This window comes from Amyelois transitella, chromosome W (assembly GCF_032362555.1).
Source record: "Amyelois transitella isolate CPQ chromosome W, ilAmyTran1.1, whole genome shotgun sequence".
Lineage (NCBI taxonomy): Eukaryota > Metazoa > Arthropoda > Insecta > Lepidoptera > Pyralidae > Amyelois > Amyelois transitella.
This window is the reverse complement of record NC_083536.1, coordinates 6,775,490-6,782,392: the sequence shown is the minus strand read 5'-3', so window position 1 is coordinate 6,782,392 and position 6,903 is coordinate 6,775,490.

Below are 6,903 nucleotides of genomic sequence, written 5' to 3'. Positions count from 1 at the left end.
CGTAAAGAAAAGACCTGATCAGTACATCCCATTCCCTTTCGAAATCCCGCTTGAGCATCCCATATTTTGTCATCAGTTTCATTCCTGACTCTATTAATCAATACCTTAGCATACAATTTGCCGACGACGCTAAGCAGGCTTATACCACGATAATTTTTGCAGTCCAGTTGTGACCCTTTTCCTTTGTAAAGTGGCACAATAACAGCCTTACACCAATCTTTTGGTACTCGGCCGCTTCTCCAACACAAATTGAAAAGGCAGTACAACTGTCTAGCTACGACGCCTTTTCCTGCTTTAAGCATCTCGACCGACACTCTATCATACCCGGCAGCCTTACCCGCTTTCATACTCTTAAGTGCTTCCACAATTTCAAACATTTCAATTTCGCCTTCCATCTCATTCTCTTTTTCTTTGCTATAGCAGAACTCTTTCTTATTTTCTTCCTTTTTTTCAAATAAACTCTCAAAATAGTCCTTCCATATCTTTAGCACACATTCTTCTCCTTTCACAACGCTACCATCCTGGCATCTGATCCTAGTCAGCTCTCTGGTTATAGTTTTTCCTCGGGCTGACCTTACGGATTTCCAGAATACTTTCAGATTTGACTGAAAGTCTTCTGATAGCCTTTTATCAAAATCCTCTTTATACTCTTCTTTCTTTCTAATCACAGCTTTCTTAACCAAATCTTTCATTTTTTTATATTCCTTACGTGCTTCATTCACATCCTCATCCATAACCTCTTGCATTCTTAAGTTAGCTTTTGCTGCTAACAAATCCAGCCATGCTTTCTTCTTTAATCGCACAAGTTCTTGCACATCTTTACTCATCCACGCATTTTTGTGATTTTTCCCTTTCCTTCTTCTACTTACACCACACACTTCAACAGCTACTTTCACAATTCTTTCTTTAAATTCCTTCCATCCATCTTCAATATTGCTCCTCTCATCTAAATCTTCAATTTCATCCTTCAGTCTATTAATATACTTCTTACCTACATCCATATCTTGCAAATTTTCTACTTTCACTCTTTCCAAAGCGCTGGTTTGCTCCCTTACCCTGTGCCGCCAGCGATTGAAGATACCCCTTATCCGGGATATCACCAGTAAATGGTCCGAGTCAATGCCAGCACCGCGATATGCACGGGTATCCAGCACTTTGTTCTTCAATCTTTCATCTACAATCACAAAGTCTATCATACTATTTAAAATACCTTCCACTCTTGTATAGGTGTGGATCTCTTTATGTTGAAACATTGAGTTCGACACAAAAAGATCCCACTCTAAACAAATTTCTAATACACTTCTTCCATTATCATTCACCTTTTCGTCACCAAACGCACCAAGCACCTTTTCATATCCATCACGCTTTACACCCACCCATCCATTAAAATCACCTAACATAATAAATAATCTTCTCATTTGGCTTGGTAACTTTCAATACTTCTCTTACACTATTCCAGAACTCCTCGTTTTCGCTTTTTGCTGATGTTGTTCCCCTCGAACCCACATCCCACGGTGCATAAACACCTAAAACGAAGATCCGAGTGATTCCAACTTTCAGCCTAATCCATAGAAGACGAGGGCTGACACACTCATACTCATTCACACACTCAGCCATTCGTGCAGAAAGAATTAGACCGACCCCTTGACAGCCTCGGCTGGTACTGGAAATTCCAGACCAATACGCCGTGTAAGGGCCGTGCTGCGTCGCGTCGCATCCTTTCCGCTTCGTTTCATTCACGCACAACACATCCAAACGTCTTTCATCCATCATCTGGCATCCTTCCTCAATCTTTTCCTTCATTCCTCCTCTTACATTCATCGTTGCAAAACGGCTTTCAGCAGACCGCATACCGCTCCCGCCGGGAACGAGACGTGATGGGGTGCGGACACCATCGCCGCCATTTAGGTGCTTTTTACGGATCATCATGCGATTCCCACGAGACGCAAGGGAACAATTTTGCCCGCCCCAGCAGAGCCCCGCATGCCAGGGTAAGGCTAGCCATTACCTGGGGGTCGCCCAACCCCATGGCGGAAGTGGCACGCTCGAGACTAGGCTCGCCCCTAGCCATGCATCCATCGGCGCGGCAGACCTTAGATTGGCATCAAAAATTAAATGGTATTTATTAAGTAAAACACATTTAGCTGATCTGTTTAAAGAAAAAGTATCTACGCAAATGCAAGAATTGGGAGACCTGACTGAGAGGACTGTAAACGAAAGTTGGAATGAAATGACTTGCATTATTCGAAATGTAGCTAAAGAGGTATTGGGAGAAACAAAAGGTAAGGCCGGATAGACAAAGACACGTGGTGGTGGAATGAGAAAGTGCAAAATGTGATTAAAGAGAAAAAGGTTGCATTTAAAGAATGGCAGAGTGTAAATGAGCATGATGTAAGGTTAAAAGAAAGAATGAAAGAGGAATATAAAGAAAGCAAGAAGAAAGCAAAGAAAATCGTAGCAATAGAACGAGCTAAGGTACAAGATAAATTATATAAATCTCTTGACAATCCACATAGCCAGAAAGAACTTTATCGAATTGCACAAGCCAGAGAAAAAAGTACTAGGGATATAAGTCACATAAAATGTATGAAAGATGAAAACGGAAAAATCTTGACTAATGATAATGAGATAAAGGAACGTTGGAAGAAATATTTCGAAGAATTAATGAATGTTGAGAATGAATGGAGTAAAGAAGTAGAAAGAATACCTGTCAATATGGGAATGATTGGAGAGGTAACAATTGAAGAAGTAAGAACGGCAGTGGAAAGTATGAAAAATGGAAAAGCTGTGGGACCTGACGAAATACCAGTGGAAGTATGGAAGTTACTTAAAATGAATGGGTGGACATGGTTGGCATTGTTTTTTAATAAGTTGTTGCAAGAGGAGGCGATCCCTGATGAATGGTGCACCAGTATTCTGGTACCCATTTTTAAAAATAAGGGTGATGTACAGGACTGCAACAACTACAGAGGAATAAAGCTGATGTCACATACTATGAAAATTTGGGAGAAGATCATAGAAAGAAGGCTAAGAGTAGAGTGTCAGATTTCCCAAAATCAGTTTGGTCAAGGAACAACGGATGCGATATTTGCACTACGCCAACTTTGTGAAAAGTATAGAGAAGTTCATAAAAATTTGCATATGGTTTTCGTTGATCTCGAGAAGGCTTATGACAGGGTACCACGGGACATTTTATGGTGGGCATTGGAAATTAAAGGAGTACCTTGGAAGTACATACAAATGGTGCGCGTTATGTATAGAAGGTCCAGTACATGCGTTCGATCTGTGGCAGGTGTTACTGAGCAGTTTAGCGTGAGAGTGGGTCTACACCAGGGATCAGCATTAAGTCCCTATTTATTTATCCTCTTAATAGATGCGCTAACATCTGACATCCAAGAGGAAGCGCCTTGGTGTATGATGTTCGCGGATGATATTCTTTTGGTTGGAGAAAACGGATCTGAAGTGCAAAGCAGACTGGGAAAATGGCAGGAGAGAATAGAAAACGTAGGTCTAAAGATCAGTAGGACCAAAACAGAACATATGTTCCTCGACTTCGGTGGGTCATCAAATTTCTCCTCAATTGCCTTAAGTGGTGTGACCTTACCAGTCTGCTCAAATTTTAAGTATTTAGGTTCGCTTATACAGGGAGACGGAGGCATCGACCGGGATGTTAACAACAGAGTAGGGGCAGGATGGGCAAAATGGCGTCAAGTAACAGGAGTGACATGCGATCCTCGTATGCCTCTTAAATTTAAAGGTAAAATATATAAGACTGTCATCAGACCGGTTATGCTATATGGAGCAGAGTGTTGGGCAACGAAAGCGACGGATGAAAGGAAACTGCATGCAAGTGAGATGCGAATGTTACGATGGATGTGTGGAGTGACAAGAATGGATAAAATACGTAATGAGTATATAAGAGGAAGTATGAAAGTAGCGCCAATAAATGAAAAGATGAATGGTAATAATCTGGGTTGGTACGGACACATCATGAGAAGAGAGGAAGGTCATGTTTCTAAAAGAGCCTTAACCCTGCAGTGGTCGCGCACCTAATCGAGACAAGAGTGGTCGCGCGGACTACATACGTAGTCCATTTTCAAAATGAAATAACTTTTGTTTGTTTGTTTGTAAACTCTTTATTGCACATAAAAATAAATATAACAAATTACAAAACAGTTATTGGATTTAGAAGAATATGCACAATTACGGACTTATCCCCGATGGGATTTCTTCCAGTCTACCAGAATATAAAGGAAAATCCAAAATTTAAAAGGCAGCGCACATAAAAAGCAATGAGGATGCTATATAATAAACAGTACATTTCTACATAATTAAAAATAAACATACATAAATAATATATATATATATATATATAAACTTACATATTTATGAGTACACTCAATTGTTAGATGCATCAGAATACAGTCTAGGTTATTCCAAAGCTGAGCGGAACGAACACTAAAAGACAAGCCATAAGTCCGAGAAGAATAAGGAGGAATAAGTAATTTAAGATTATTATGAGATCGCATGCGACTATCCGTCTCACGGAACGAGAAATTTTTATGAAGATAGTGAGGAAATGAAGGATTAAAAAGGATATTAAACAAGAGAGATAGTGTGTGAACATTACGTCTAAGGCGAATTGGGAGCCAATTCAATTGGCGACGAAACTCAGAAACATGATCAAATTTGCGAAGACCGAAAACAAAGCGTATGCCCTGGTTCTGTAAACGCTCCAGTTTGTCAAGCAACTCTTCAGTAACATTTAGACAAGCAACATCGGAATAATCAAGAAGAGGAAAGAGAAGTGATTGTACAAGTAAAATTTTAGTGGCGGTGGGTAAAAATTTTTGCATTCGGCGAAGTGAATGTAACGACACATACATCTTACGGCTGATTTCATTAATATAGGGACTCCACGAAAGAGTCCATGATGACACCCAGATTAGTCACTTTGGAAGATAAAGGAATAATATTGTTATCCACAACCAAACTAGGAACCATCATATTTGCAAATCTTGAAATATAATGTGGGCTACCTATAACAATAGCTTGAGACTTGGCAGCGTTAACCAAAAGACCAAAACGGCTTGACCAATCTGCAATCCTTTCCAAACCCAAATTTATGGTACTAAAAGCATCGTGAATATTATCCAAACTGGCAGACGCATAGATCTGCAAGTCATCGGCATAAAGATGAAAATTAGAGGAAAGAGACGCAGTAATACCATCAATGAAAATTGAGAACAGAACCGGAGAAAGAAAACTTTTGTTTTTTTTATATAATTTATTTATTTTACTTATGGAATTATAATCAGTATAGTTTCTTTAACTATATAAAATAAAAAAAAACTTAGATGTCAACTTTTTTAAAATTAATTAAACAAAATCATAAATACTTCTCTAAATTGGCACAATAATCAAAGCTTTGTTATTGATTGAGATCACATCCATACATATAATAAAACTGTAACTGAACATTGTCTGTACATTGAAGATATTTAAGAAAAAATATTGTAAGGGGTCTTTTTAGGGTCAATAGAAGCCAAAACATTTTTTTTTTTAATTTTTGTCTGTCTGTCTGTCTGTCTGTCTGTCCGTCTGTCTGTCTGTATGTTTGTACGCGCATCACGCAAAATCTACCGAACGGATCTGAACGAAATTCGGCACAGATATAGTTAGTAACCTGGATTAGAATATCTTCTTTTGCCATACCCAACTTTCACTCCCATACATTAATGTCGGGACCAACACGCCCCTGTGCACAGCCAGTCGAGCCTTTTTGGATAGTTTCTGACTGCTCATAAAGGCATGCAAAGCTCCATTCACCATGTTCCCCGCATTCACTCTCCTTTCAATATCACTATCACACTTGCCATCTGATGTAAACTTTGATCCTAGATATACAAACTCTTTCACTTGCTCAACTTTTTCTCCTCCAATCAAAATATTACATGCTGTCATTTCTTTCTCCATTTCAAAAACCAGTGTTTTAGTTTTACTTACGTTCACTTTCATTCCTTTCTCTTTTAAAGCTTCATGCATACAGTTTACCATCTCCTGTAACTCCTCCGCTGATGACGCCAGTATAACCTGATCGTCGGCATAGAGCAGACATTTGACGAGTAATTCATTCATCCTTAATCCACTTTCAGACTCTTTCAAATCTGTCAAACAACTATCCATAAATAGGTTGAACAGCCACGGTGACGCAACACATCCCTGCCTAACACCTTTCTCAATCTTAAACCACTCAGTGTGCGCTCCGTTTATCCTGACACAAGCACTCGAATCCTCATATAAGGATTTCAGTGCTCGTATCAAGAGACTGCTCATCCCATGCATAGAAAGTGCTGACCACAATTCATTCCTCTCAACTCTGTCATAGGCCTTTTCCAGATCCACGAATGTGCAATAGACTGTTTGACTCTTGGCCAAAAACTTTTCGGCTATGCACCGCAAAGAAAAGACCTGATCAGTACATCCCATTCCCTTTCGAAATCCCGCTTGAGCATCCCATATTTTGTCATCAGTTTCATTCCTGACTCTATTAATCAATACCTTAGCATACAATTTGCCGACGACGCTAAGCAGGCTTATACCACGATAATTTTTGCAGTCCAGTTGTGACCCTTTTCCTTTGTAAAGTGGCACAATAACAGCCTTACACCAATCTTTTGGTACTCGGCCGCTTCTCCAACACAAATTGAAAAGGCAGTACAACTGTCTAGCTACGACGCCTTTTCCTGCTTTAAGCATCTCGACCGACACTCTATCATACCCGGCAGCCTTACCCGCTTTCATACTCTTAAGTGCTTCCACAATTTCAAACATTTCAATTTCGCCTTCCATCTCATTCTCTTTTTCTTTGCTATAGCAGAACTCTTTCTTATTTTCTTCCTT